General features: G+C 43.0%; 1 long non-coding RNA gene across 1 annotated transcript; it reads left to right on the forward strand.

The window, feature by feature from the left end:
• The first annotated feature begins 1,790 nt into the window (after positions 1 to 1,790).
• Positions 1,791 to 22,155, forward strand: LOC132395101 (uncharacterized). The gene is made up of 4 exons (XR_009512532.1): positions 1,791 to 1,850; positions 12,509 to 12,666; positions 17,366 to 17,530; positions 19,432 to 22,155. It is a non-coding gene; the product is annotated as an uncharacterized LOC132395101 (long non-coding RNA).
• Positions 22,156 to 23,064: the final 909 nt, after the last annotated feature.

A 23,064-nucleotide genomic window follows, 5' to 3' on the forward strand; every position in this document is an offset into this window, starting at 1 on the left:
GCTTGCCCATAGAAGATAAAGGACAGTAGTTAATGTGACTTATTCTAGTTGAAGGTCCACGACTAGAGGTGTTCTGCAGGGATTCCTACTATGACCTCTGCTGTGTGTGACATACATAATTGCCTTGGATGAAAGTGTTGGTGGGTGGGTACAGTTAGATTGTTCACAGGCAACAAAAATATATATTTATTTATTGAGATACAGTGTGGAATAGGCCCTTTTCATCCTTTGAGCATGTAATCCAGCAACCTCCTAGCCTAATCATGGGCCAATTTACAATGACCACTTGACTGACGAACCAGTACATCTTTGGACTGTGGGAGGAAACCAGAGCACCCAGAGGAATCTCACATGGTCATGGGGAGAGTGTACAAACTCCTTACAGACAGTGGCAGGAACGTTGTGTAGAAGATCGCCTAAGGATACAGCCTCAGGATACAGTTCAGTTACAGTTGTGAGCAGAGAAATGGCAGATAGTTTAATCCAGGCAAGTATGAGGTGTTACACTTTGGAAGACGAAACGTAAAGGGACAGTAAACAGTTAATGGTAGGACACTTAACAGTATTGATGAACAGATAGATTTTGGGGTCCAAGTCCATAGCTTGCTGAAGGCCATTACATAGGTTGATCAGTTGACAAAGAAAGAGAATCAAAATCAGGTTCATTATCTGATAAAATGTGTCATTAAATTTGTTAACATAGCAGCAGCAATATATGATAATATAGAATGAAAAAAGAATAAGTAAATCAATTGCAGCAAGTGTGTGTGTATGTATATATGTATGTATATTTAATATATTAAAATAGTGCAAAAACAGAAATAATAAATACTTTTTAAAAAGGGAGGTAGTGTTCATGGATTCAAGGTCCATTTAGGAATTGGATGGCAGAGGGGAAGAAATTGTTCCTGAATCACTGAGAGTGTGCCTTCAGGCTTCTGTACCTCCTTCCTGACGGTAACAATGAGAAGAGAGAATGCCCTGGGTGACGAGGGCCCTTTAATAATGCATGTTGCCTTTCTGAACCACTGCTTCTTGAAGATGTCGTGGGTGCAACATTACCCAAGATGAAGTTGACTAACTTTACACAAGCGGTCAACGTTTCGGGCCGAGACCCTTCGTCAGGACTGTTCGTTTCAACGGATGCTGCCAGACCTGCTGAGTTCATCCAGCTTGTTTGTACGTGTTAATTTGACCACAGCATCTGCAGTGTACTTTGTGTTGACTAAATTTACAACTTTCTGAAGCTCTCGGTCCTGTGTTTTAGCACCCCCCCCCCCCATACAGTGATGCAGCCAGTCAGAGTGCTCTCCACAGTACATCTATAGATGTTTTTGAGTGTTTTAGTTGACAAACCAAATCTATTCAATCTCCTAATGAAATATAGCTTCTTTATTGCTGTATCGGTTTGAAGGCATAGGGCATTCTTACCTTTATCAATCAAGGTACTGAAATCGAGAGTCAGGAAGGAATGTTGCAGCTTTATAAAATTCTCTTTGAATATGGAGTATTGCATTTGCTTCTGGTCATTCCATTAGAGGAAGGATGTGAAGGCTTTGGAGAGGATGCCAAAGAGGTTTAACAGGATGCTGTCTGGATTGGCGACCATGTGCTATAACGTGAGACAAACTTGAGTTGTTTTCTTTTGAGCGACAGAGGAGAGATCGAATAGAAGTTTAGAGGATTTTGAAGACCTGGAGAGAGTAGACAGCCAGTATCTATGTACCAGCGTCAAAATATCTAACGCTAGAGGGCATGATGAGTGTGAGAGACGCGAGTTCAAAGGGCAAGTTTATCTTACACAGAGAGAGGTGGATGCCTGCAATGTGCTGTTTGTACTGGTAATGGAGGTAAATATGATAGAAACATTTTGGAGAAGACCATGAATGTGCAGGGAATGCACGTTGTATAGACTGAAGAGATTACCGGTAGATTAGTTAGGTATTTAACTACTAGTTTGAAATGTTTGTGGGCTGAAGGGCCTGTTCCTGTGGTGTACTGTATTATGTTCTATAATTATTTCTTGCCCCTTTTTCCCTTTAGATTTCCCAATGTTCTATGCTAATTTATGAGCTGCCAACTTGCTCTGCTTATCAGAAATGCTACATGTAAATGATCCTTTCTGCTACTTCTGCAACAACAACATCAATTTACTTGCTCACGGACTATCAAACTGCCAAGATTTTCTCCACAGAATCTGCCGACGTGCATCCAGCAAAGGATTTCTAACAATCCCTGGCCACAAAACATAAGCCTAGAGCTCACAATTTCTCATTTATTACACAGAGAAAAAGAGGTTTGCAAATAACACATTACTTCAGAGGCGAGCATATAAAGAACAGATTGCCGGTAAGGGAGTTCTGGCTGTTTTTGTATGTAGGTTCAGTTAATCATTCATGCAGAATACACAGATCTCTGTGGAAAATTGAACTGTATAACCATCACCATTGGGGCAGAACCTTTGTGTGATTTAGCTGATAAACAGATTTTGGAACAGGTTCAAAGGTGAGACAGTCTTATATTATGCCCTTTGGATACTCTGGAGCTATAGCAGTGCCTTGAATGCAAGGCAGTTCTGCTAGTGATGAGGACATACAAGTATAATATTAATAACACTCAACACAAGGCTCAATCAATACTAGGTTTATGAGCTTTTCAATAAGCTCCTTATCAATCATTACTTGCACTAAAGGTAATGTTGCCTATGAGGAAACTTTAAATTCTGTGTGAATATTTAGCCTTTGGCTAAAGATCTTCACGGATCACAGACCGATGAGACTATCTGATGAAATTACTTGCCTGTCTCACAGGCTTTTTGAATGTCAGAGGTACCATGGTTTAACCTGCAGGTGACAAATCCTATTGTTCCTCTTTACAGCACGGTCCCTATGAGTCACATTGTTTAAAACCTCTCACTGTCGTAGTACAATAGAGGGAGTCTGGCTTCTTTGCATGGGTCCTCCCAGGGTCCTAATGCCTGACTTGTGCAAATGTGTACATATGAGCAAGCGTTTAGAAGACTGGCCGGGTGGATTTTCTGGCTGTTAAGGGGTTGCATGCATCTCTTGCTCTTTGTGGAAACGTGGTTTGTGGCCACATTTCCAACCTGCAAAAGCTGTTCAGGTTAGATGTGGAGGAACTGTATCTGGGGTAGTGGAAATAGAACTATGAGAATCTGACTTGGTGCCAACTGAGAGGGAGCTGTTAGTGTTCTGGGATCCCTGTGAATCCTTGACCATTGTCAACAGGCATGCTCTGAGACAGCCCAAAATAGCATAGCTGAATTGACACAGCCTCTGCTAATATTAATTAACCTAAAGCAAAATACAGCCGATACTGGAAAGCGGAAATTAAAAATAGCAATTACTGGAAATATTCCACTGGTCAGATATCGAATTTGAGGAGACAATGAAAGTTTATGACCTTTCATTAGACTTAATGAATAGTCATAAACATGAATTATTAGCTCTTGTTTTCTTTCCTGATCATGGCTATTTAAACAGGCTCATGACCAAACTCTCATCAGTGTGCATTAATGAGTCTTGCTTGACTTGATATGGATTCCGAGGAATTTTTGTACCTTCCTCCTGTAGGCAAGATTTACAGATTTACCTGAACTGCGCCCTGGAATACAGTTCCAAAACTGGAATGTGGAAGCACAAGTCCCACTGCAATTTGTATCAATTTTTTTGGACTGAGATTATTGTTTTGAAAACACATCCTCGATTTCAGGGGTGGCAAACCTATAGCGCAAAAAATTTAATTGGCGTGTGGCATGCAGTGCTGCCCCTTCATTCATTAAAATTTATCCATAATAGAAATATTTACCGCTTATGTTTATGTTTACCGCTAAATGAAGCAGAGAATGATTTTTAATTTTACAGCCAGAGAGCAGTGAAGTGTTTTCACAGGAAAAATCTCACCTTGGCTTGGCATCAGCTGGAATCATTGGTTTCCTGAGACCTTTTGAAATCCTTGCTGAACTGGTGTACACTTCAGTATTTACATAGTGATGCACCATCAATAACTCCCTGAGACGTGAGGCGAGATATTGGCTTTTATTGACTGGAAGAAAGAACAAGCAGTAGTTGACCACCATCCTACATCCTGTTGACTGAGGTCAGGGCTCAGGCCTCAATCGCCTTTATACCGGGGTCTGTGGGAGGAGCCACGGTCAGTGGGGGGGGCCACAGGAGCAGTCAGCAGGGGGAATGTCCAGACAGGTATAAGCAGTTCACCACATTCACCCCCCCTCCTTTGTTTTAAAAGAGAGTCCCCATGGGGCGAAGTTTCTTACAAGTATATTTACAGGTTAAGTCTATCAGGTGGTCAAATCTGTCGCTGCAATCTACGTAGCACCGGCTGTGATTGCACAGGTGCCGGTGGTGATTGCACCGGAGACGGTGGTTGTGCTGGTTCCGGCCTAACTGGAGGTGTCAGCCCACTAGGCGTCATTGATCCCCCCATGCATGTGTGAGGCGCCTGGTATATGCGTGTACGAGATGCCCGGTATAGGAGTGTCATGAGGAGTCTGTGTAGGGCTCGGTGTGCGCGGTGTCACCTTGGATACAGGGTTCATAGTTACCGTGGAGTGTTCGGGGTAGTGGTCTGCTACTCCTGCGGGTGCCAGGTCGTGGACGGAGACCATGTCCTCCCGCCCATCAGGTAAGACCACGTAAGCATACTGGGGGTTCTCATGTAGAAGGTGAACTCTCTCGACCAGCGGGGAGTATTTATTGCTCCTCACATGTTTCCGGAGCAGCACTGGCCCTGGGGATGTCAGCCAAGCTGGTAGGGTGGTCCCAGTGGCAGACTTCCTGGGAAAAGAGAATAGGCGCTCGTGAGGGGTGGCATTGGTGGACGTACATAACAGAGAGCGGATAGAGTGGAGTGCCTCAGGGAGGACCTCCTGCCATCGAGAGACCGGCAACCCTTTTAACTTAAGGGCTAAAAGTGTGGCCTTCCACACTGTGGCATTCTCCCTCTCCACCTGTCCATTACCCCGGGGATTATAGCTCGTGGTCCAACTAGCAGCAATGCCCCTAGCCAGCAGGTACTGGCGCAGCTCGTCACTCATAAAGGAGGACCCTCTATCACTGTGGATATAGCAGGGATATCCGAACAGAATGAAGAGCTGGCGCAGGGCATTTATGACGGACGTGGTAGTGGTGTCGGGGCAGGAGATGGCGAAGGGGAACCGCGAGCACTTGTTGATAATGTTGAGAAAGTAGACATTGTGGTCGGTGGAGGGAAGGGGGCCCTTAAAGTCAACACTCAGTCGCTCAAAGGGGTGGGTGGCCTTGATAAGTTGTGCCTTTTCAGGATGGAGAAGTGCGCTTTGCACTCAGCACAGACTTGGCAGTCCCTGGTCATCATCCTGATGTCCTCAAGGGAGTACAACAGGTTCCGGGCTTTCACGAAATGCTAAAATCGGGTGACCCCCGGGTGGCAAAGATGTGCATGGAGGGCGTATAGCTGGTCGAGCTGTGCACTGGCACACGCTCCGCGGGATAGGGCATCAGGGGGCTCATTGACCCTTCCAGGCCGATACAGGATATCATAATTGGAGGTGGAGAGTTCTATTCTCCACCGCAAAATTTTATCATCTTTGATTTTGCCCTGCTGTTGGTTGCTGAACATGAATGCAACTGAGCGCTGGTTGGTCAGCAAGGTGAACTTTTTGCCGGTGAGATAGTGCCTCCAGTGCCTAATAGCTTCCACTATGGCCTGGGCTTCTTTCTGTACCGCAGAGTGCCTAATTTCAGAGTCTTGAAAGGTACGAGAGAAGAATGCTACTGGCCTGCCTGCCTGATTGAGGGTAGCAGCCAGCGCGAAATCGGAGGCGTCACTCTCTACTTGGAAGGGAATGGTCTCATCCACCACATGCATGGTTGCTTTGGCAACGTCCCCTTTAATGCAGCTGAAGGCCGCGCAGGCCTCAGCAGAGAGGGGAAATGTGGTAGACTTGACCAGGGGATGGGCCTTGTCTGTATAGTGAGGGACCCATTGGGCGTAATAGGAAAAGAAGCCCAGGCACCGTCTGAGGGCTTTGAGGGTGGTGGGAAGAGGGAATTCTAACAGGAGGCGCATACGGTCGGGATCAAGGCCAATGACCCCGTTTTCCATGACATACCCAAGGATAGCGAGTCGGGTGCTTCCGAACACACACTTGTCCCTGTTATAAGTAAGGTTCAGGGCTTCGGCCACTTGGAAAAATCATTGGAGGTTGGCGTTGTGATCCGGCCAGTCGGGACCACAGATGGTGATGTTATCCAGATAGGGAAATGTGGCCTTCAGTTGGCACTGGTCCACCATCCGGTCCATTTCCCTCTGGAAGACTGAGACACCATTTGTGACACCGAATGGGACGCGCAGGAAGTGATAGAGACTGCTGCCCGCCTCGAAGGCGGTGTAGGGGCGGTCCTCTGGGCAGATGGGGAGCTGGTGATAAGCGGATTTCAGATCTATTGTCGAGTACACCTTGTACTGAGCTATCTGGTTGACCATATCCGCGATGCGGGGTAGGGGGTACGCGTCAAGCTGCGTGAACCTATTGATGGTTTGACTATAGTCCACGACCATCCTATTTTTCTGCCCGGTCCGAACAACAACCACCTGGGCCCTCCAAGGACTTGTGCTTGGCTCAATGATCCCCTCCCTGAGCAGCCGCTGCACCTCTGACTGAATGAAGGCCCTGTCCCCCGCGCTGTACATCCTGCTTTTAGTTGCCGCAGGTTTACAGTCGGGGGTCAGGTTGGCGAACAGTGGTGGGGGAGGGATCTTGAGGGTGGAGAGGCTGCAAGTGGTGTCAGTAGCGCAGCTGTCGGCCTGGTGCTGGGCAGGATGTGTGGTTCGGTGTGTGTGTGTGCCGTAACGGGGTATAAGGCGAAGTCCCACAAAAATGAGGATTCCTGACAGTGAGTGGTGGGAGGGGCCCGTCACATGCCATAGTCACACTTTCGAGGTGGCTCTGCAAGTCCAGCCCCAATAGCACAGGCGCGCACAGTTTAGGCATGACCAGTAGCGCAAAGTTCCGATATTCTGTGCCCTGCACCACCAATGTCGCTACACAACCCACCCGGATGTCTGTGGAATACGACCCAGAAGCCAAGGTGACCTTCTGGCTTACCGGCCGTGTCACGAGTCCGCAGTGTTGCACTGTGTCCGGGTCAATAAAACTCTCAGTGCTGCCCGTGTCAAACAGGCAGCTAGTCCTGTGCCCCTCCACCAGGATGTCCATCATTGACCTTGCAAGCTGGTGTTGGGCGCTTTGGTCGAGGGTTACGGAGGCCAGAGTTGAACTGCTGTCTTGGTGCCCGGTAAGCACCGGTGGTAGGGGGCGGGGCATGTTGGCACCGACAAAGATGGCTGCCCCTATCCGGGCATGCAAGATGGCGGCCCCCATGCCTTGCACGAGGCGGGCAGGCAAGATGGCGGCAACCAAGATGGTGGCCTCCATGCCTCACATGCAGCGCTGCCCGACCCCGCTTGTGGTAACAGTAGAATCACGACTGGCAGCGGCGTTGGCGAATTCGCTCGCGGGAACCGGTGGCGGCGGGGTCTGAGGTGTCCACAGATCCGGCGGGGGATTACGCAGCTGGACAGCGTCAGCGTTGTGCAGAGCAGCCTCCAGCGTGTCAGCTGTCTCGATCGCCGAGCATAAGGTAAGATCGGCATTTTCCAGCGGCCGCTGGCGCATGTACACTGTCCTGATACCTGTAACAAAGGCATCTTGTACGAGGAGCTCCGCATGCTGTTCCACTGTGAGAGTTTTGCAGTCGCAAGTTCGCATGAGTGTCTGTAGGGCTCGGAGAAACTCGGCGCTTGACTCTCCAACCCGCTGTCGTTGCGTAGCTAAGCGATGTCTTGCATAGACTGTGTTCACCAGCCGCAGGTACTGTTTTTTGAGTGCATCCAGTGCCCCTTGGTAGGTCGGCAGGTCCCTGATAAGTGAGTAAACTTCCGGGGTGACCCTCGAGAGTAGAATTCTGTGCATAACAGTGGTTTCAGTTGCACTAACCTCCTCCAAGTATGATTGGAAGCATGCAAGCCAGAGTTCAAAGGCAAGAGCTGCTTCAGGGGCTTGGGGGTCCAAATCCAATTTTTCCAGACGTAAAATACTTTCCATGTTTTAAAACTTCCAGTCAATAAAATTGATGCACCATCAATAACTCTCTGAGACGTGAGGCGAGATATTGGCTTTTATTGACTGGAAGAAAGAACAAGCAGTAATTGACCACCATACTACATCCTGGAGACTGAGGGCCGGGCTCAGGCCTCAATCGCCTTTATACCGGGGTCTGTGGGAGGAATCACAGTCAGTGGGAGGGGCCACAGGAGCAGTCAGCAGGGGGTGTGTGCAGACAGGTATATGTAGTTCACCACACATAGCAAAGAGATATAATAACAATACTCTTTAGAAATGATTACCATTGCGGTCTGCGAAACAGATCATTACCACTCTCCCCTCACTCTCTGCTTTCCACATGTGTTGCCCATTCTGTGATTCTCTTATCCATCCGTCCCTCCCCACTGATCTCCCTCCTGGCACTTATCCTTATCCTTGCAAATAGGAGTTTTACACCTGCCCATTCTCCTCCTTCCTTACCAGCATTCATGGCCCCAAACAGTCCTTCCAGGTGTGGCAACAGTTCACCTGCGAGTCTGTCGGGGTCACCTATCGTATGTGGTGCTCCTGGTGCAGTATCCTTTACATCGATGAGACCCAACATTGCCTGGGGGCTTTGCTTTGTCGAGCAACTTCATCCTGCCCACGGCAAGCAGGATTTCCCAGTGGCCTGATAAGAGTGAATTATTTCCTTTAAATGCACAAACTTTATTGACTGATAGGACACCATTTAAAGTTGTTACTGATAACTTCACTTATCTAGGTATAAAAATTACCAAGAAATATAAAGATTTATTTAGAATGAATTTTTTACCTATGCTCCATCAAATTCATCAACTTACTACAAGATGGTCTCCCTTGTTTTTATCATTAATTGGTCGGATTAATGCTGTCAAAATGATGATTTTACCGAAATTTTTATATTTATTTCAAGCCCTACCAGTTTTTATTCCTAAGTCTTTTTTTGATAGCATTGATTCAAAAATTTCTTCATTTGTGTGGCAAAATAAAAACCCTAGGTTAAGTAAAAAGCAATTACAAAAATCAAAAAAAGATGGTGGTTTAGCTTTACCTAATTTTAGATTTTATTATTGGGCAAATAATATTCGTAATTTATTGTATTGGAAATTGGATTTGGATTCACCACTGTGCCCACAGTGGGTAAATTTGGAATGTAATGAGGTAAAGGGATATTCTCTATTCTCTGTTCTTGGTTCTTGTCTTCCTACGGATTTAGTTAAATTTAATAAACAAATATTTAATCCTGTTATTAAACATACATTACGAATTTGGTTTCAATTTCGTAAGTTCTTTATTTTGAAAAACTTTGTTCTTGATAGCCCTATCTTATTTAATTTCTTTTTCAAACCTTCCTGGACAGATCAAGCTTTTAACATATGGAAAAGGAAAGGTATAAAATGTTTTCGTGATCTCTTTTTTGAAGATACTTTGATGTCATTTGATCAACTTTCTAATAAATTTGAATTACCTAAATCTAATTTTTTCAGATATTTACAAATTAGAAATTTTTTACATAAAGTTTTACCATCTTTTCCTAATTCAACTTTGATGGATACTACAGATTTGATCTTTATCTTAAATCCTTGTCAGAAGGGATTAGTAGCTTTTATTTATAATATGATTATGAAGATACAACCAGAAATATCAGTTAGAATTAAACAAGAATGGGAAAAAGAACTTCAATATAACATATCAACAGATAAATGGGAAAAAATTTTGCAAATGGTTAATTCTTCTTCTATATGTGCTAAACATGCTTTAATACAATTTAAAATTGTACATAGAGCTCATATGTCTAAAGATAAACTTGCTCGATTCTATTCTCATATTAACCCTCTATGTGACAGATGTCATTTAGCAGTGGCCTCATTGACCCATATGTTTTGGTCATGTCCCACTTTACATAATTATTGGAAGGATATATTTACTACTATTTCCTCAATTTGGAATATAGATTTACAACCTCATTTTATTACTGCAATTTTTGGCATACCAAATGAAGATGGCAATCAGTTTTCCCCTTCAATCAGACGAATGATTGCTTTTGTAACATTAATGGCCAGAAGGTCTATACTACAAAATTGGAAAGAAGTAAATCCTCCTACTACATTTCAGTGGCTTTCTCAAACTATTTCTTATCTGAGTTTGGAAAAAATTAGAAGCACTATTTTTGACTCATCAATTAAATTTGAAGAAACTTGGAGACCGTTTATTCGACATTTTCATATGAATTAATTTGGCCTTTTCCGGACCTTTCTGCTTATTCATGTTCAGGTATGGAGTTCCGGAGTTCTTTGACACTATCTTATACTTGTAAACTGTTGTTATTGCCTATGTTAGTTTAGTTTAGTGTTTTATTTTTTTTAACATATATTTTTTCTCACATATTTTTTAATATTTTTTTTTCTTTTTTAATGGTTATTTGTTTTTTTTTCATATAATCATGTGGACTTGATTAAGGTACTATCTTTTGCTGATGTTTAGTAGGATATTATTATCTTATTATCAATGTGATTTCAAGTCTATTGTATTTATAATTTACCTATTATTATGTTATTTTTTTTGTGTATATGTGAAAATCAATAAAAAGATTGAAAAAGAAAGGATTTCCCAGTGGCCAACCATTTTGATTCCAATTTCCGTTCCCATTGTGACATGTTGGTCCATAGCCTTCCCTGCTGGCATGGTGAGACTATCCTCAGGTTAGATGAGCAACACCCCTTATTCCATCTGGGTAGCCTCCAACTTGACAGCACAAACATCGATTTCTCTAACCTCCAGTAATTTCTCCCCCTCCCCTTCTCTCTTTGTCCATTCCCCATTCTGGTTGTCCTCTTACCTCTACTCTTCTCCCCACGTGCCTATCATAACTGTCTGCTGCCCCTCCTTCTTCCCTTTCTCCCATGGTCACTCTGCTTTCCTATCAGATTCCTCCTTCTTTAGTCCTGTACTGTACCTTTTCCACCTATCACCTTCCAGCTTCTCACTTCTTACCCCCTCCTCCATCCACCCACCTTCCCCCTCATCCAGCTGCATCTATCACCCTTCAGCTTGTACTCCTTCCGCTACCCCCACCTTCTTATTCTGACCATTAGGACTGGGAAGGAAGAGAGAAGAAGGGTTCTGGCCCAAAACATTGACTATTTATTCCTTTTCATAGATACTGCCTGAACTGCTGAGTCCATCCAGTATTTTGTGTGTGTTATTTTTCAATTGTTTTATTAATACTAATGTTTTTTAAGTGTTTCATTTATTTCAATCCATCCTTGTTATAATTTTGTTAATAGTAAAGCAATGAATGGACTTAAATAAGCAATAGGACCCATCCTTTTTCTTTAAGCAAGTCCTAACTATTGTTACTAATCCACTAATCAATGGCATGCAAGGGAATTTTCTAGAATATTATCACCAATTTGGGCACATGCTCTCAACAAGTGTTGCTACCCCTGGCCTAATGCATTAAGACCAGATCCCAATCAAATTAATTCTCCAATTCAGATATTCTGTAGTCACACACATGATGATCCTTAATCAGACTTTTGGAGGAAGTTGTTCTGTTCTGAACTCAAAGCAAATTCCAGAATGGCTTTGTAATGCCTTAGAAATCAATCAAGTTGGCTTGTCTAGTGGCGTGCATCAATGAACTGTGTAGGGTAGTTCTGAAACGCGTAGTGAGGCCTTGGACTCGGTCACAATCGAGTTAGAGGGAGAGGAAGGTGCAGCTCATGACGTCATTAACCCTGAACTGGGAAGACGGGAATCTTTACCAATGAGGTAAACCATGTATATCTGTCTGGACACGCTCCTCTGCTGACTGCTCCTGTGGCTCCTCCCACAGACCCCTGGATAAAGGTGATTGTGTCACTGCTCCTCCCACAGTCTTGGGCGGTATTCCAGCATAGACATGGTCCATTTTACTGCTAATAAAAGGCTTTCAGTACTTACTCTACTTCCAGTCTTTTGGAGTTATTAATAGTGCATCAACCAATCAGGCCCATTGTTCATAAGGAAACAGGGAGAGGGTGAATCCCTCTTCCACCTCCATCTCAGGCACTATTTTGGGATTGAGGATAATGTTTCTACTCTGTTCTTGTGAGTTCTGAGGTGAAGAATGCACACAGTGGAACCACAGATGTCTGTGCCCTCAATAGGCAGGAGAATTCTGATGGGGTTAGTGGGTGGCTGGTTTGTGATGCTGCATGCTTCTTCTGCTAATAATAAGGGGTTTCTGTGTGCTCCTGAGGTGTGGCATTGTGGTTCTCAGTACCATTATAAATGTGCCTTCTCGGAATAATGATACAAATTCTTTGAGAATAGCAGCAATTTAATGATGTAGTTTCTACGGGATTCCCTTCTCAGGAAATGGAACATGCATTATTGCTTGTCTACAAGCTGAATAACCGGCATATTGAGAGACTCTACACCTTGACAAAAGTCAATGAAGATTTCAAAGTGGATCTGAAATTATTCGTCGCTCTTGGCTGTTTGATGTCTAGAATTCTGGATAAAGAGCCAATGTAAGTACAGTGCCCTATTTGAATGAGTTGCTACTCAATGCTTCTTAAGCTAGTTCAGCATTAATTGGTTTTATATGTTCAAGAGCTGTCTAACTTGACCAGAAGGACAGAAGTCTAGACTTTCCATCTACTGTGGCCGTAGATGAAGTTTTCAGTAGAAGTACTTACTGAATTAAACATTATAAGCACAGTGTTACAAAGAAACAAAGGTTCATTTTATAATCAAAGTAACTCTTGTTACGAATGTGACGCAACTCTGAGGGGCTGAAGGGTACAAAGTCGCCCCCTCCTTTTTGAGAACGGCAAGATCGCTATTAATTCGGGTCTGAGGCAGAGATCCCGCCGGGAGCTAGTGGTAAAATTAAGGAGGAGGAAAGGCAAGACGGCAGGAGAGGTCCTGGCTTGACCTGTTTTAATTGTGGAAAGGTGGGTCATATTGCATCTAAGTGCCTTGCTCCAAGGAAGGAGGTAGGAAAAGGGAGAGCAGCAGACCCTACAGGATGTGTTGTGGTGATCAGTAAATCGATGAGAAAGCCCCAGGTAGACAGAAAACGAGAGGGAAATGTATTTGAGAAATGTATTTCAGAAGGAACTGTGTCTGTGAAAGAGGGAGACACACCAGTTCCAGTGCAGATCTGGAGAGACACGGGAGCTGAGGTGTCATTGATTCGCAGTACGGTACTAGATTTTGGTTGCGAGACTGGAGAGGTAGCTTTGAGAGGCATAGGAAAAAGGGACAGAAGTGGTGCCCTTGCATAGGATCATTATAAATTGTGAGCTGGTATCTGGACCAATTGAAATAGGGGTGCTATCAGAATTCCCAAGAACTGATGTAGACCTCCTTCTGGGTAACGATTTAGCTGGTGGTGACGTTTGGTCGGCCATGGAGCTGACAAGCCAGTGTTGAGGACCCGCCCCTAGATTCCAAGATCTATCCCACATGTGCGACCACTCGCAGCATGTCGGAAAAGACAGCTGAGAAAGAGACCAGTTTAAATCAGGCCAGTGTCGATTTGGCCGAGACGTTTTTATCGACCCTGTACCAAGAGGAGTTAGAGGGTGGTAAAATGGAGAATAGGAAAGTAAAAGAGAGTAAGGGAGAGGAGGTAGACCTGCCCTTAGCCAGGAGGAAATTTATAGAGGCACAGAGTAACAATGAGAAACAGATAAGGCTGTTAGAAGGTCCAGGGTTGGACATGAATGATCTGTCTGGTTTGACAGAACTGTTTGAAGAAGTTGAAAATCTTAAATGTGTTCCCGATAATGAAATGAGGGCAGTCCTAGATGAAAAGAATGCCATTATCTTGAAGAAGTCTGCTGGGTTGGCAGATGAGGTTGTTTCAGCCCGCAGGGTTGAGTTTACTCCAGAAGGGAGTTGCCCAGAGAGTAACTGGGAGGATCAGGGGAACTTAGAATTTGAAAAGGGTACGGGTATTGAAAGCCTGGAAGAGGCAGATGTCCCGTTTGAGTGTGTTCAAGATGTGGATGCACGTGGTACTGAACCTAGTAAGGGAACTCAGTAAAAGTCTGAGGTATTTGATTCAGTTGAAAAGGAATGCAGTCCTTGTGGATCAGATGGACTTGGTTCAGTGAAGAAAGGGTTAACCTTGGTACTAGTGGGAAGTGAGAATTCCCAGTTGTTTGTGTTCAAAGGTATGTTAAAAGTTAGTGAGGAGATAAAAGGTGGTGAGGTGAATACTATTATTGAAGGGAAAGGGAAAAGTGTAGTTCCTAAATTGAATGAAGAAAATTTAAAGTCTGGATTGATGTCAGAAGCAGCAACCAGGCTACAGACAATGGCTTGGTAACACGGTGCCTGCGATTCAATTACAGGTTGATTTGGAATGTAAAGGTGCCCCACACGCTATTGTTATTCAAGAGTGTGCTGTGAAGAGGCAGAATTTGAAATGCTGTTTGGACAAAGAGGGATTGCTTGCAGATTTTAAACTTAAAACTAATAGCATGAAGGGTCCTGAAGATAAAACTAACAACTTGTTTAAAATTAAAGAAGTGTGTGGAAATTTGGAAAATGGTCTAAGTTTGGAACACATTGTTGATAAAATAACTCCTATGAAAGGAGCATGCAAAAGCCTATTCCACACTGGTGCACAAGCTAACCACGTAGGAGTTAACTGGAAACGGGACGAGGGTTGATGGGATGCCACTTTAAATAACAGGATTCAGTTTTAAGGGATTTCGACAAAGCATGTGAACAATAAAGACAACCCCATGGAAGATTGACTGTTAAGTTTGAAAGTAAAATAAAGATTAGTATTTGCATGAACTTTTGTAATATACACGTAAGCTAAGATCACAACTCTTTAGTTTTTGTTTGCTGAAGAAAAGGAATAAAGATAGGTGGTTATTAAATTGGAGTCTGATGCTACAAGAATTTATTAAGGTACAAGATGTTAAGATATTAAAGGAAGTGACAATGTAATCATTAACTGTTTAGATGCTGAATTGAATGTATAACTGTATTACTCTGTAGTGAAAAAAAAACTTTTGTATTGTGTTAGATTCTGAAATCCTGTCAGACTCTGTATTAATTAATTTTTACCTGCTGGTAAAAATCTTAGAAGGAAGGGGGTGTTATGAATGTGACGCAACTCTGAGGGGCCGAAGGGTACAAAGTCGCCCCCTCCTTTTTGAGAATCGCAAGATCACTATTAATTCGGGTCTGGGACCCAGGAATTGAGAGCGAGACACGCAGAATCCACAAGGTTTGGAATGTGTCCTGGCCTCAGCAAAACAAAACCACTGATAATGGCTATTGTCTCTTGGAGACGGGATTGGGTATTGAGTACTGTACTATTCATTGAAGCCCCTCAGGAGATGACCAGAGTGGGCTGGTTGAGGGATTGCATCATCCCAACCTGATTGACATCTGAGACTCCGTGAGTAAGGATAAAAGAGGGTCTGGGGAACAACCCCTTTAGATGCACCAGGAGAAATGCTAGAAATCCTGTGACAGCGTTTAATAGCGACAGCCGGTGGGGGGGCTCGTGTGCGTCTTCCCTTGCCTGGGTTGGCGGGCTCACCACGGAAGAACGGCTTAGCTAAAGGAGAGGCCACAAGTGAACGGCCACACCAACGGGACTCCTGACGGATCGAAATCATAAAAGGAAAGCCGGCAAGCTTTTCTCCCAAAACTCTCTCTCACTCCAACCATTGCAACCCAGCAGTCCCCAAAGGCGGCAGCCTGCATGAACTGAGTGAACTTTATATTTCCATTGGACAATACATTATCCCCTAGACAACGATAGAGCTTATTTCTTATTGATTATTATTATCCCCGCACTTTTAGATTTAGTATTGATGACGTATTTTGTCTGTATATTTGCGTTGATATTATTTTTGTGTATTTTTACTAATAAATACTGTTAAAAGTAGTATCATCAGATTTCAACGGACCTCTCCATCTTTGCTGGTAAGTGACCCAGTTACGGGGTTCATAACACTCTGAAATTCTTCAGTTCTCCAGGAAGCCATAAAACAAAGAAAGGCAGCACAATCATCAACCCCAAAATCCCACCTCCCCATAAAAAACACAAACAAAAATGGATTAGGCACATTGAACCCCAAATCCCTCTTCCCACACAAAAACTGAGCAAAACAGCAATTGGCTCCAGTGAGCTGGGTTCAATCCTGACCTCTGGCTTTGTCTACACGGAGTTTGCATGTTGTTCTTGAGATTCAGTGTGTCTCCCTGAGTGCTCTAGTTTCAGATACTGAACATCACTGAAGTAAGGATGGGTGATAGGAATATAAAGGGGAAATTAATGAGCATGTCTGACAGAACAGGTTGTGAGGAAATAAATAAGCTAATGGGGAAGATGGGGTTGCTCTGAATGTAACCACGGATGTGATGGACCAAATGGCCTCCTCCTAGGCTGGGAGCAAACTGGAAACATGAATGCTCTGTTAATTGAAAGCTTTTGCTATGCTTTTATAACAAATACACTTTTTACTTACTTTAGGGGTGTGGTCAGTGCTAGTAAGACCCATACTTATTGGCCTGAGGAAGTGTTATTGGCTAACATGTTAGCTGCTTCAATTCCTGCACCTCAGTTGTTCTTTGAAACCTTCAGAACTTTTGGAGCAGGGAGACCCATGTCCTTATAATCTTCTTTGATTTTAGTCACCTCATGATGTTGATGATCAATGGAGAGACATTTTCTTTAAACCACCATCAGACCAGTTAACTAAATCTTCAAATTATTAGTGTCCTTTTGGGTTCTGGTCCTGAAGATCTGGAGGAGCAGAGCATCTCAACTTTTAAGTGCTTGGGTCTTCTGCTGATCGCAGTGGACAATCTGTGTTGGGTGGGTACATCTGCTTGTACAGCAATGACAGATGCTGGTTTGAGAAAGGAATATGGTGTGTTTGAATGTTACCACACATGACTTCCCAGTAACTATAGGGGCCTGTGTCTGGGATCAGCTGTGTCAGTAAATGGAAATCAATAAACCAGAGATGTCTGTAATCTGAAATAAAAACAGGAAGTGCTGCATACTCTCAACAGACCAGGTTGCAGCTTTGTATGGAGAAAATGAGTTAATGTTTTTATACAATTTCTGTCAGCTTGACTTGTGAACAGTGTGACACTTACACTTTCTCATTGGATTCTATTGTTGGAAACACTGCTGTTATTTTATTGGGTGTCAGAAGTTCATCAGTTTGTTATCTTTTACCTCAGTGATGATGCAGTCAAACCAAACATAATCATTACGAAGGATCTCCTAGAGAAAGCTGATTTCTATGCCCTAAAATGGAGAGTTTCTGATGTTGGGATTGGCAGTGATCTTTGGATTTTGCTGTCATATTTGTTCTAAGTGAAATTTTCCAACCAAGTTTCACACATGTAAGTTAAAAGAAAATTGCACATTTTACGTTTATTTATGCATTATCTGTAGACTTAATTGTTACATCGTCTTCACTCTGCTTCCAGCCTCTATACATTTGAGCTAATGGAAGGCCCCACTGTCCTATATGATGGGTGAAGTCCTATTCACCCATCACCTTCATCCTGTTGATCTTCTCTATTTGCTTCCAGTCGAACAGCACCTACATTTAAACGTAGCCGAGACTACCTGACAGCCAGCCATTTCATGGATGTGCCTGTCCACATCCTCTTCTACTAGCCAAGTGAAAGATAGCGAGACAACACTTTATGTTTACATGGGCAGTCTCTAACCTACTGGCATGAACGTCGAATTCGCAGGTTTCCACTAACTGCTCTTCCTGTCCCTTCCCCTGTTTTTCCTTTTGTTTTGCTTTCTTTTTCTCTCCCTTCTCCTGATCCAACTGCCCCCTTCCCCTTGTGTCTTTCCCCTTCCCCACCCTCGCCATTTGCCTATCGGCCACACATTCCTGACTATGTCTCTCCCCTCCCCACCTCCCTCTATACATTTCAGGCTCCACCATCCTTTCCTATCAGATTCCATCATCTTCAGTCCTTTGTGACTTCACACATCATTCCCACCCTCTAACAAGGGAGAATCTGCCGATGCTAGAAATCCAAGTGACACACACAAAATGCTGGAGGAACATGGCAGGCCAGGCAGCATCTGTGGTAAAGAGTATAGTCAATATTTCCGGCCACGATCCCACCCTCATCTGCTTATCACTTGCTAAGTCTTGCTTCACCCTTTCTCCCCCATCTGCTTTATCTTGGCCATCTCCTTTTATCTTTCTAGGCCAGATGAAGGTTACTGACATGAAACATTGACTGTTTCCCTCCATTGATGTTGACTGACCTGCTGAGTTCCTCCAGTGCTTTTTGAATTCATCTATATTTTAAGATTGTCACGTTTCTTTGAAAATTTCTCTAAGACTTTAGAACTTAGAAACTTACAGCACATTACAGGCCCTTTGGCCCACAATGTTGTGCTGACCATGTAACCTACTCTAGAGACTGCCTTGAATGCCCCTCTATTTTTCTAAGCTCCATGCACCTAAGAGTCTCTTAAAAGACCCTATTGTATTTGCTTTCACCACCACCGCCAGCAGTGCGTTCCACGCACCCACCACTCTCTGTGTGAAAAACTTACCCCTGACATACCCTCAGTACCTATTTCCAAGCACCTTAAAACAATGCCCCCTCATGATAGCCATTTCAGCCCTGAGAGAAAGCCTCTGGCTATCCACACAGTCAATGCCCCTCATCTTATATACCTTTATCAGGTCACCTTTCATCCTCTGTTGCACCAAGAAGAAAAGACCAAGTTCACTCAACCTGTTCTCATGACGTATGGTCTCCAATCCAGGCAACATCCTTGTAAGTCTCCTCTGCACTCTCTCTATAGTATCCACATCCTTCCTGTAGTGAGGTGACCAGAAATGAGCACAGTACTCCAAGTGGGGTCTGACCAAGGTCTGATATAGCTGTAACATTACCTTACGGCTCTTGAACTCAGTTCCATGGTTGATGAATGCCAATACACTATATGCCTTCTTAACAACTGCTGTCAATTTGTGCAGCAGTTTCGAGTGTCCTATGGACACGGATACCAAGACCTCTCAGATCCTCCGCACTGCCAAGATCCCGAGCATTAATATTATATTCTGTCTTCAAATTCGACCTAACAAATGAACTACTTCACACTTACCTGGGTTGAAGTCCATCTGCCACTTCTCAGCCCAGTTCTGCATCCTATTGATGTCCCACTGTAATCTCTGACAACCTTCCAGACTGTCCACAACACCCCCAACCTTTGTGACATCAGCAAACTTACTAACCCACCCTTCTACTTCTTCATCCAGGTCATTTATAAAAATCACGAAGAGGAGAGGGTCACAGAATAGATCCCTGTGGACCACCACTGGTCACCAACATCCATGTAGAATACGAACCATCTACAACCACCCTTTGCCTTCTGTGGACAAGCCAATTCTGGATCTACAAAGCAAGGTCTCCTTGGGTCCCATGCCTCCTTACTTTCTGAAGGTGCCTTGGATGCCTTGTATGGGGAACCATATCAAATGCCTTACTGAAATCCATATACACTCCATCCACTGCTCTACCTTCATTAATGTGTTTTGTTACATCCTCAAAGAATTCAATCAGGCTTGTAATGCATGACCTGCCCTTGACAAAGCCATGCTGACTATCCCTGATCAGATTATGTCTCTCCAAATGCTCATAAATCCTGTCTCTCAGGATCTTCTCCAACAACATGCCCACTACTGACGTCAGACTCAGTGGTCTACAATTTCCCGAGTTATCTCTACTCCCTTTCTTGAACAAGGAAACAACCTTTGCAAATGCCCAATCCTCCAGTACTTCTCCCAACTCTATTGAAAATCGCTGCAAGAGGCTCAGCAATCTCCTCCCTCACTTCCCACTGTAGCCTGGGATATATCTCATCCAGTCCCGGTGAGTTATCTAAGTTAATGCTTTTCAAAAGCTCCAGCACATCCTCTTTCTTAATGTCTACATGCTCAAGCATTTCAGTCCACTATAAGACATCCCCACAATTGCCAAGGTCTTTTTCCCTGGTGACGACTGATGCAAAGTATTCATTAAGTACCTCCGCTACCTCCTCCGATTCCATGCACCCACTTCCACTGCCGCACCTGATTAGTCCTATTCTCACATGGCTCATCCAGTTGCTCTTTACATACTTGTAGAATGCCTTGGAATTTTCCTTAATCCTGCTCACCAACACCTTCTCATGGCCCCTTCTGGCTCTCCTAATTCCGTTCTAAATCTCCTTTCTAGCAACCTTATAACTTTCTCTCTACCTTTCTCTGTAACCTCTTCCAATCCTATAATCTTCCTGTAACCAGTTGTTATTTTGGTTCTTTTTCAGTTCTGGGAGTGATTTTTAACCACTCCACTATATGTTGTAGCAAAAACAACCTGCTGGAGGAACTCAGAAAGTCAACCAACATTTGTGGGGGAAAGGAATTGTCAAATTTTCAGGTCAAAACCATGCATCCTACATTAGGGCGCAGGATATCCACCTGAAACATTAGCAATTCATTTCCCTTGGATGATACTGATTAGCCCATTGTGTTTTTCCAGCAGATTGTATGTTGCTCTGTACTCCACTCTCTGCAGTCTCCAGTGTCACCAGTATTACTTCATAGGATGTAAAATTCCATCCTGAGATCCTTTCACCCTCCTTTAAATCTTTAACCCGTTCCCTTTGACTAAGTGTTTGGTCATCAATCTTAACATCACTTTCCAATGGCTGTGTGTTAAATTTTGTTTGGTGATGCTCCTGTGAAACACCCTGTGACAATTTACAGTATGTAGTTGCTTTATATAAAATGTATGATGTTGATGTACTTTATTTGAGCTTTAATAGGTATTTCTAAAATTGTAGCCTGTTTGAAAGCAGATGTTACAATAAACTTTGTTTATATAAATGATGTATTGCAATTACTACAAAACGATGAACCACACAACCCAATTATACTTGAAGCTTTGGAAAGGATTGTCCTCAGTTAGCTATACTGTGTTTTCTAATAGTAAGTGAACACATTTACTGCATTTCTAAATATATTGATTTCACCATCATTTTTCTTTATTCCCAGCAATGTCCAAAATGTCCAAAGAAATATAAAAATTTGAAAAGAAAATTAGAGTCTTGATAATGAGAACTACCAAAGAAAAATCCAGAGTGGCATGGGGAGGATGGAATGTGTTGTTCATGGATATATGTACACTCAAAAGAAAATAAATGAGACATAAAATTGAAGATAAACATGATTGAACATAATTAAAGACAAATACATTTGTGCTTTTTTGTAAGATGACGATGAAAGAGTGGAAAATATGATACATATAGATAAATTAGCTCCTATGATAATATATGGCTGAGAAAGTCAGTGGCAATTTCAAAACCAGTGATAGTGGGATGTGGATATATTTAGTTGCTTTTTGGGTCTGTCATTTTTGATCGTGTTTTTACAATCTTTCACAAGTCTGTGTTCTTTCAGGCTTTACAATTCCATTTTGTTCAGCAAGTTCCCACTGTTTCTATCTGCGGAATGCTTCATTCAACAAGTGTGCAAGAATTCCATCCTGTGATAAAAGCTACTCAGCCATTAAGAAATAACTGGTTATGTCAAATCATTTTTGGGTCCTTCAGAGGAGTGGATCAGCTCCAGTGATTACCGATTGGAGTTCAATTCTCGCTGCCATCTGTAAGGTGTTTCTACATTTTCCTCTTGACCATGCCGGTTTGCTCCAGGAGCTCTGTTTTTCTCCCACGTTCCAAAGGAGTATGATTAAGGTTAACGAGTTGTTGGCTTGCTACACTTGTGATAGAAGTGTGGTGACACTTGCAGTCTGCCCATAGTACAATCCTCGGATTATTTTAATCATTGATACAGAACGATGCATTTTACTGCATGTTTCAAGGAACATGTGATAAATAAAGCTAATTTTTAATTTTCAGATAAATTAAATTCTGAAGTTTGAAAATATACAGAATGAGGAGGTTGTGTGTATTAATACTAGGCATAAAACAACTATGTAGCACGTAGATTGTAATAATTGTTATCATTATTTCTAATGTAAGTAAATGTATGGTGTATACTGCTGTTCTATTGTCATTGAATAAATTTGATTTTTAATACAATTCCAAGATGTTATCAATATTATGATGTTCTATTTCTTGCCAAGGATGGAAGAAAAAAATCCAGTGCAGATACAGGATAAATAAAAAAATAATAATTTTAAAGAAATACATAAATGCACTGGATTTTTGGCTCTGGGCCATACCTTTCAGCCCCATCTCTGCCTGTATTTTTTTGTTTGTTCCCCTGCCATCGGGCAGTAGATACAAAAGCTTGAGGGTATGTGCCACCAGGCTCAAGGGCAGCTTCTGTCTTGCCATTATCAGACCCTGAATGGACCTCCTGTACCTAAAAACTGAACGTCTGTTCTCCCGGTCTACTTCATCCTGGTCATGCCTATCTCTGTAACAGTAATAGTTCAGCATCCTGCTTTCCATTTTATTTCCACAATGTACTTACCTATGGAATGACCTGTCTGGAAAGTGCGCAAACAAAAGTTTTCCCCTGTATAAGTTAATACCAATAAGTCTCTCCGACCTCTTCAGGCCAATGGGTTTCTTTATTCCTTCTCTTACATTTGCACTTTTCAAAATATCTATCCAAAATCTAAGTCAAGTTTATTGTAATTTGCACAAGTAGATACATGCACAGAGGCAGTAAAAATTTTAACTGCACAGGATCACAGGCATATAACAATAAATACAGAGCCTTTACAATAAAATCATAAATTAACGGCACTAATTATACAAGGTTATTATGCATAGTTTTGGTGGACAGGACATGTCACACACATGAAGGATTCCTGAATCCCCAAGCTATACTATGTGGTGAGTTTTCGCTGGGCAAGAGGAATCTGGACAGGCCCCA

This window comes from Hypanus sabinus, chromosome 6 (genome assembly GCF_030144855.1).
Source record: "Hypanus sabinus isolate sHypSab1 chromosome 6, sHypSab1.hap1, whole genome shotgun sequence".
Lineage (NCBI taxonomy): Eukaryota > Metazoa > Chordata > Chondrichthyes > Myliobatiformes > Dasyatidae > Hypanus > Hypanus sabinus.